Consider the following 6,534-nt stretch of genomic DNA (forward strand, 5'->3'; position numbering starts at 1 on the left):
CGTCGTCAGCACACAGACATAGTGTAAATCGTAGGTGGAAAGATCGGAGGTGAAACGGGTTAGTAAGAAAATCATTAACAGATTTAGTTTTTCTTATAGAGGTATATAGATCTAAAAGCTTTGACCCCTAACAGATAAATTATCTTAGAATAATGTTTCTCTTGTGTGGTGAGCAAACGAGCTAACACGAGCATATATGATATTCACTCACTCTTTTAGGTACTAAAAAGCTAATTCGGTCGCCTATATTGAGCTTTTGTAACATGTAAGTTTGCATTTTCAATTTTTTTCCCTCTACTTATCGCTAGCAGCCTAAGGAGCTATTCCAGCTATGCCCGAACAAGTAGATGTGCTCATGGGCTCAACCTGAGAGAATTTGCTAACTATTAACTAGCCCTAGATAGCAGTGCTTCGCAGAATCTACTACCGGATCGGAATGGCGACTCCCTAAGAAGATCCGGCGAGAAACTCAATAGCTGTGTCTATGGGCTAGATCGCTGGTCAAGCTTTTCGTCGTAATCCACGAGCTCGAATAGGACCAGTGACCGGTACTTGAAGAGACTAAAACCACCGAGACCGGATCCGGGGGATCCGACAAGACATGTTTCGGGCAACGGCGGCGCGGCGTTGTCCCGTCGCGGTCGGATAAGTAATTAGCGTCGGCCACGATAAGAAGATCTTCCTGTCGCGCCGCTTTATTGTCATATAGGACCGGGATTGGATGACCTGGAGTTAGCGTGTATGTGTACGGGTCGCGTGAGCGAACACTACGCTTGCATAGGTCATGACGGGGCGTATGCAAGTTTTGTAGAGTGTCACCTTGTAATGAAGAGACAATTTACTTCGCTTACAGCTCATGGGGTGGGGTAGAGTCGATCGAGTAGGAATGCGGCCTGGTCGTGTCCTGGCTTAATGTGGGGACCAAATGTCATCTCTCTGTGTGACAGTTAGGTTTTTTTTATTGCTTAGATGGGTGGACGAGCTCACAGCCCACCTGGTGTTAAGTGGTTACTGGAGCCCATAGACACCTACAACGTAAATGCGCCACCCACCTTGGCTTTTGAAGCCTACGACGGATCGCACCAGTGTTTTACTCTCTCTGGTTTCCATCTCGTAAGGGCTTACAGTAGGTCATTGAAGTCGGCAATAACTACTAAACAAATGCCAATGACTCCTACACGGAGACTTTTTGTATATAACATTGCGGTGTTCTCGTGATACGGAACAACAATGATCTCTCCGCGGCAGTCCAACTACAATTTCGAGTAATAGAAATAAGCAACGGTTCTCTGGTGACATGTAATTATGAAAGGAAAGGTGTAAAATTACGCGTGTCACGGTTGAGTTGTAATTTCAATATATCCAGGTTTGCGGTACAATGAGGTCACAGCATCGGAGCACGGGACGCGTCTGTGCTGCGCGCGGTGCAATGTGCCGCCGCCCCTACGCCCTGCACAGAGTCGGCCGGTGCGGGCGGTGACACCTTGTCCGTCTTGTAATATCATGTAATTGAAGTTTTTTTGTGACAAAATCAAGTGTATCTATTCCATTCTATTTCAAATTCTTTAAAACACACGAGTAACTTCCTGCACATACCAGTATGTAAATAAATGAACAATTACAACAACACACACAACAATATGAGGACACATTCCACGGGGATCCACTAGTAACATTGTGGGTTTGTTCATTAATACAACCTTCGACGGTATGTAGGCGTCACACGAACTCATACTCACATTACAGGCACGAAATAATAATCAAAAATATCCATATCGCTTTCAATTGAATTTATCATTCTCAAGAGATCCTGAAGGATTTCAAAAATGAAGCTACCCAAACCTTCTATCCAAAATCAATATGACCCCTAAAATTTCAAAAATGAGTTTCACATTATTGTTATTTTTTTAATATGGGTCTACAGATCGCCGACAAAAGTTAACAGAATGCTAAAAAAGAGATGACTGCTTTTTTTCCAAAATAATATATTTTCTTAAATACCCACAAAAGTTCCAAGGCTAACGTGAGACGTTCCACGTCTAAGACACGTAGGGGACATCTAATGCTCAGTAACAGCTTGCCTGCTATGGACATGAAGTACTTCGTTCCGATATGATCAATATCGTCGTTGGAATGTGCTAATTGAGACTAACTCGCACACTACGATGCTTCTATGATATTCACAGTTAAAATTCGATGGAAAAACTTAATTTGTTAAAAATACTTAATTACAAGACTAAAAACTCGTTTTTTTTTGCTAGCTGAACTAAAAAGTAGAAAACATTTTTGTATAATTTTGTACATGAATAAGGGATCCATATATTTTAAGCTATTGCATAGCTTTTATCGCGAGCTTTGAGCGGGGCGACCGAAACAAGAAATTCCATAACGACAATAAAACCTAACACCCCCACTCCGCCTACCATGTAGCTCGCGTTCAACGCATTCACGCGTTGCTCTTGTGTAGTGTTTGTGAATAAGCGCGCGGCGTAACGTCGCACTGCATGCGCATCATGAAAAGACTGCCCATCTCTCTCTCACGCGGTCTAGCTTATGAGTGTGAAGGGGACAGTTAATGTTTTTCTTTTGTTAATGTTTATAAATATAGCGTGGTCTTATATTACTAATGTTTTAATATTAAACTATTATTATTTAATTATAATTACATAAGTTGATAAAAAATGCTATGCAATAGCTTTACCGCGGCAGTCCCCGAGTGCCACACGTGTTTTTTTTTGTATCTAAGTAACACAAGGATATTGGTGATATTGAAGGCATTCTACATATTCATACGTTTACAATGCAGCCGAAATATTAATAAGAATCATCGTCTTGTAAATAATGAAAGGCGTTTCCGTGTAAAAATTCAATAACATTGTTCATTAAAATTAATTTAATAGTAAATTTCTTGAGATCATTAAACTTCGTAACGGATGTTATGTGGATGCGAGATGCGGCGCCATGTCCAAGGTTCACGTGCACGTAGCGGATCTGTACTCGACCAGTCTCACAGCCATTGTGTTAATATGCACTCAACAATGTCGAAAATCTGCGCGTTTCTAAAACACTAAGTACAAATATTGAAATAGTTGAAGACTTCGCTACCGAGACAAATAGCCTTATTAACAAAATAGAATTATAGTGTGTAGGTAGTGTTCATTAGCTATATTGTACGTTACGTACTGAACACAACCTGAGACACATTACGTACCGAGCTTTTTAATAAACATTGCAATTCATATTGTATATTATTTTATATTTGCGAATATATTATATTATATTACCATATAAATAGAAAAATCTAATTTTGCTATCTCTAATGCTAGGGGCTCTGAGGGTAGCGTGGTGGCAGTCTGTCCTGGTACGTGGATGGGTGCGAACGCTCAGCCTCCTCGACCTACTCTCACTACTTTCCGGTCTTACCTTATCTTATCTTACTGTACGAGGCGCTGAGCAAATGTTAGTTTGACCCCTCCGACCCTTGATACACATTGGCATACCATATTCGTGGTTATCCTTGCTAGGCCATCGCACTCAGAAAATGTGTGATGCATATTTATGTAGGTATGTATGTGTCTCTTCCACGGAGTCTGCAACTCGTGTGATGATCGTTCGGCATCGTCGGTCTCGGGTACCAAATTTTATTTGTAATACACGATGTTATTTCTTCATCGAGAAAGCCATTCAGGAACATTTGTTAAGTTCTGTTCCATATTTCATTACAAAAATTTGCACCTGCCTACAGGGATTAAGCATCGGCACAGTCAAGCCGCTTCCGAGCTTAAGATGACTTCGTTAGAGACTAGGTTTACACGACTTTAAAGCCGTTTCATGAAAATGCTACGAGGTTACTACCGCATTTTGTGACCGGTAGTAGAGCGGCTTGGGTATAGCGACATTTACACTTTTAGTGTATACGAGCTATGATACCTAATAATTTAACACTAGATGGGCCGTGATCTCGGTGATAGATACACCAAAGCAATAAAAAAAAAAATATTTTAAGAAAAACGTAAATATGATCTCTGAAGATGCAGTTTAGATGAAGTCCAATGTTTTTTTGCATTTCTTTGCACATTTTACAAAACACTGATTTTAATTAACATAAAATTCAACAGTTTGAGGTTAATATTTTATTTTGAATGCCGTAATGAAATACGACATACGACATCTGATCAACATAATGAATATTTCATAAAAATCGCGATCCATCAATCCGAACATAATATTCATTTTACATATAAAATGATTTGTCGCGAGAAATAGTTCTAACATAAGAAATGCAATCTCGTTTAATATTAATTAAATATCAAATTAGAATATTTTTTTAAATTTGAAGTGGTTAAATATACATTATGTTTTGTTATATTTCACAGCCGAGCACCGGATTGGGCTGGTTGAGTACCGCCTGCAGCATCCTGGCTGGCATCGTGGAAGTTTTATAACCGTAGTGGTCGACATTCGACGATGCTACGCGGCTCAGCACTCAGCGCGGCAATATTAGACTGATGCGCGTTGCTCCATCACCGCGGGCGACATAGTCAGCACAATATCGCGATATATAAATGATAGTTTTTATTCCTATACTCGAAATAGTTATCTGGCATAAAATGGTGCGCTGAGATCTATAGAGGATTTAAAATTATTGGGTTAAAACATGGACAATTTTGTAAACAATCATAACATGTGTATCATGACATGTGTACTTGGGCTCGATATCGGCACACGTGAGAACGAAGTCTCACTTGTTGGGTAACTTTTATCTAAATATTCAAGCCGGCAAAAAAAGAAAAGAAGCAGATGACAACAATCGGCGCCGGGGTGCACTGTCCCCGGGCATCATCAAGCCTAGCATTATTATATATATGTATACATTTGTAGATGCGCCGAGCAAGCGTACGAACCCCCCAGTCCTCCCAGCATCACTTTCACCCCTACCCTGAGTGGCAGGGAACTACTGTTCGAGTAGTTGGGTTCGCCCCGGGGCCCGCTCCATGCCCGGGTTAAGGGGTACGACGACCCCGAACTAAAGCTGGCACGGATGACTAGCTCGCAACAGAAACAAGCCGGATGCTGAAGGTATCTATCTACCCGTGTGGGCTCGCCTTAAGCCCTACCATTACACGCTTTTTAATTTTGCAATTTCTATTTTACTAACGTTGGTATTACAGCAAATACCTCGGATGAAAAATTGATAATATTCAGATTCCAAGGCAGCATTTGGGTAATAATATAATCGCAAATATTTAACGCTTTCTCAATTCTGGTATTTACTCCGCGTTAAGAAATATCTACCGATTCTATATATTGAATGTGACTTAGGTACGACTTGTTGTATTGGTAATGCGGTTCACATTTTTCTTATTGCGTAAATTCATATTTTTATGAACATTCTCCGAATTTGATTCTCTCTAGTGAATAATGAGGAATATGATTGACAATTTAATAGTAAGTATAAAAATTATTCGAAGGCTCTCCCTTACTCCCTTTACACTATTTTAGAATAAGAATTTGACCAAATTATTACGTAAAAATATCATTAAACTTTAAAAAAATTTAATAACTAAATAATTTTATTTCATTGGGAATGAAAATTTTACTCTTATTTTCAGAGTATTTACTAGTTCACTGGTCACTTGGTAGATCATAGACCAATATATCAAGACCGGCGCGTGACTCGACGAGCACTCGCCGAGTTATACAAGACACTACGCTATATTCTCTAATTTATTCTACAATCGTAATTCAGTTAGTTGAGGTCAGTTACGGGCATGTTTCTGATAGATTGTCACAAAATAATCTATTTGCACTATGAGCAATCTTTAATAATCAATTAATAAATCGCCCGACTTCAGTTCATTTAATAATGTAATAAAACAATATAAAAACCTGTAATCACATGTTTCCCAATACTATGCAATCAGTTACACTAAAAGCATCGTTACCTAAAGGATAAGACGTCCGGTGCATTCGTATCTAGCGATGCACCGGTGTTCGAATCCCGCAGGCGGGTACCAATTTTTCTAATGAAATACGTACTTAACAAATGTTCACGATAAAGCATTGACATCATGTAATAAAAATCAAATCCGCAAAAAGTGTAATTGGTGTTATTACTGGTGGTAGGGCGTGTTGTGAGCCCACATACGCCCATCCATCTAACAAAGAAAACAATAAACACTAGCCCCGGGAGGATGGGAGCCTGGATATCAGATAAAGCTCCGTCCGTTGTTTGCAGTCCCAGGGCAAAGACTGTCACAGTAATAGGTCTCTTTACTTATGAAATTGTCGTATTACAATACTGACAATTTCAAACGTAACGTGAACATACATAATAATATGTATGGCTGGCAATACATTTTAAATTCAAGTGGATTTTATTTTAAAATACAGAATTATATATTCAAATTCAGCCTTTTGTTTATTGGTTAGTGTTTTGTTTTCCCTACATCGATATCTATGTAGTCAATGTAGATACGAGGTCCGTCGCAGTAGCAATGCCGCACAAACGACTCCGTCATGATAATTCATGGT

The sequence above is a fragment of the Bombyx mori genome, chromosome 22, assembly GCF_030269925.1.
Source record: "Bombyx mori chromosome 22, ASM3026992v2".
In the NCBI taxonomy this organism is placed as follows: domain Eukaryota; kingdom Metazoa; phylum Arthropoda; class Insecta; order Lepidoptera; family Bombycidae; genus Bombyx; species Bombyx mori.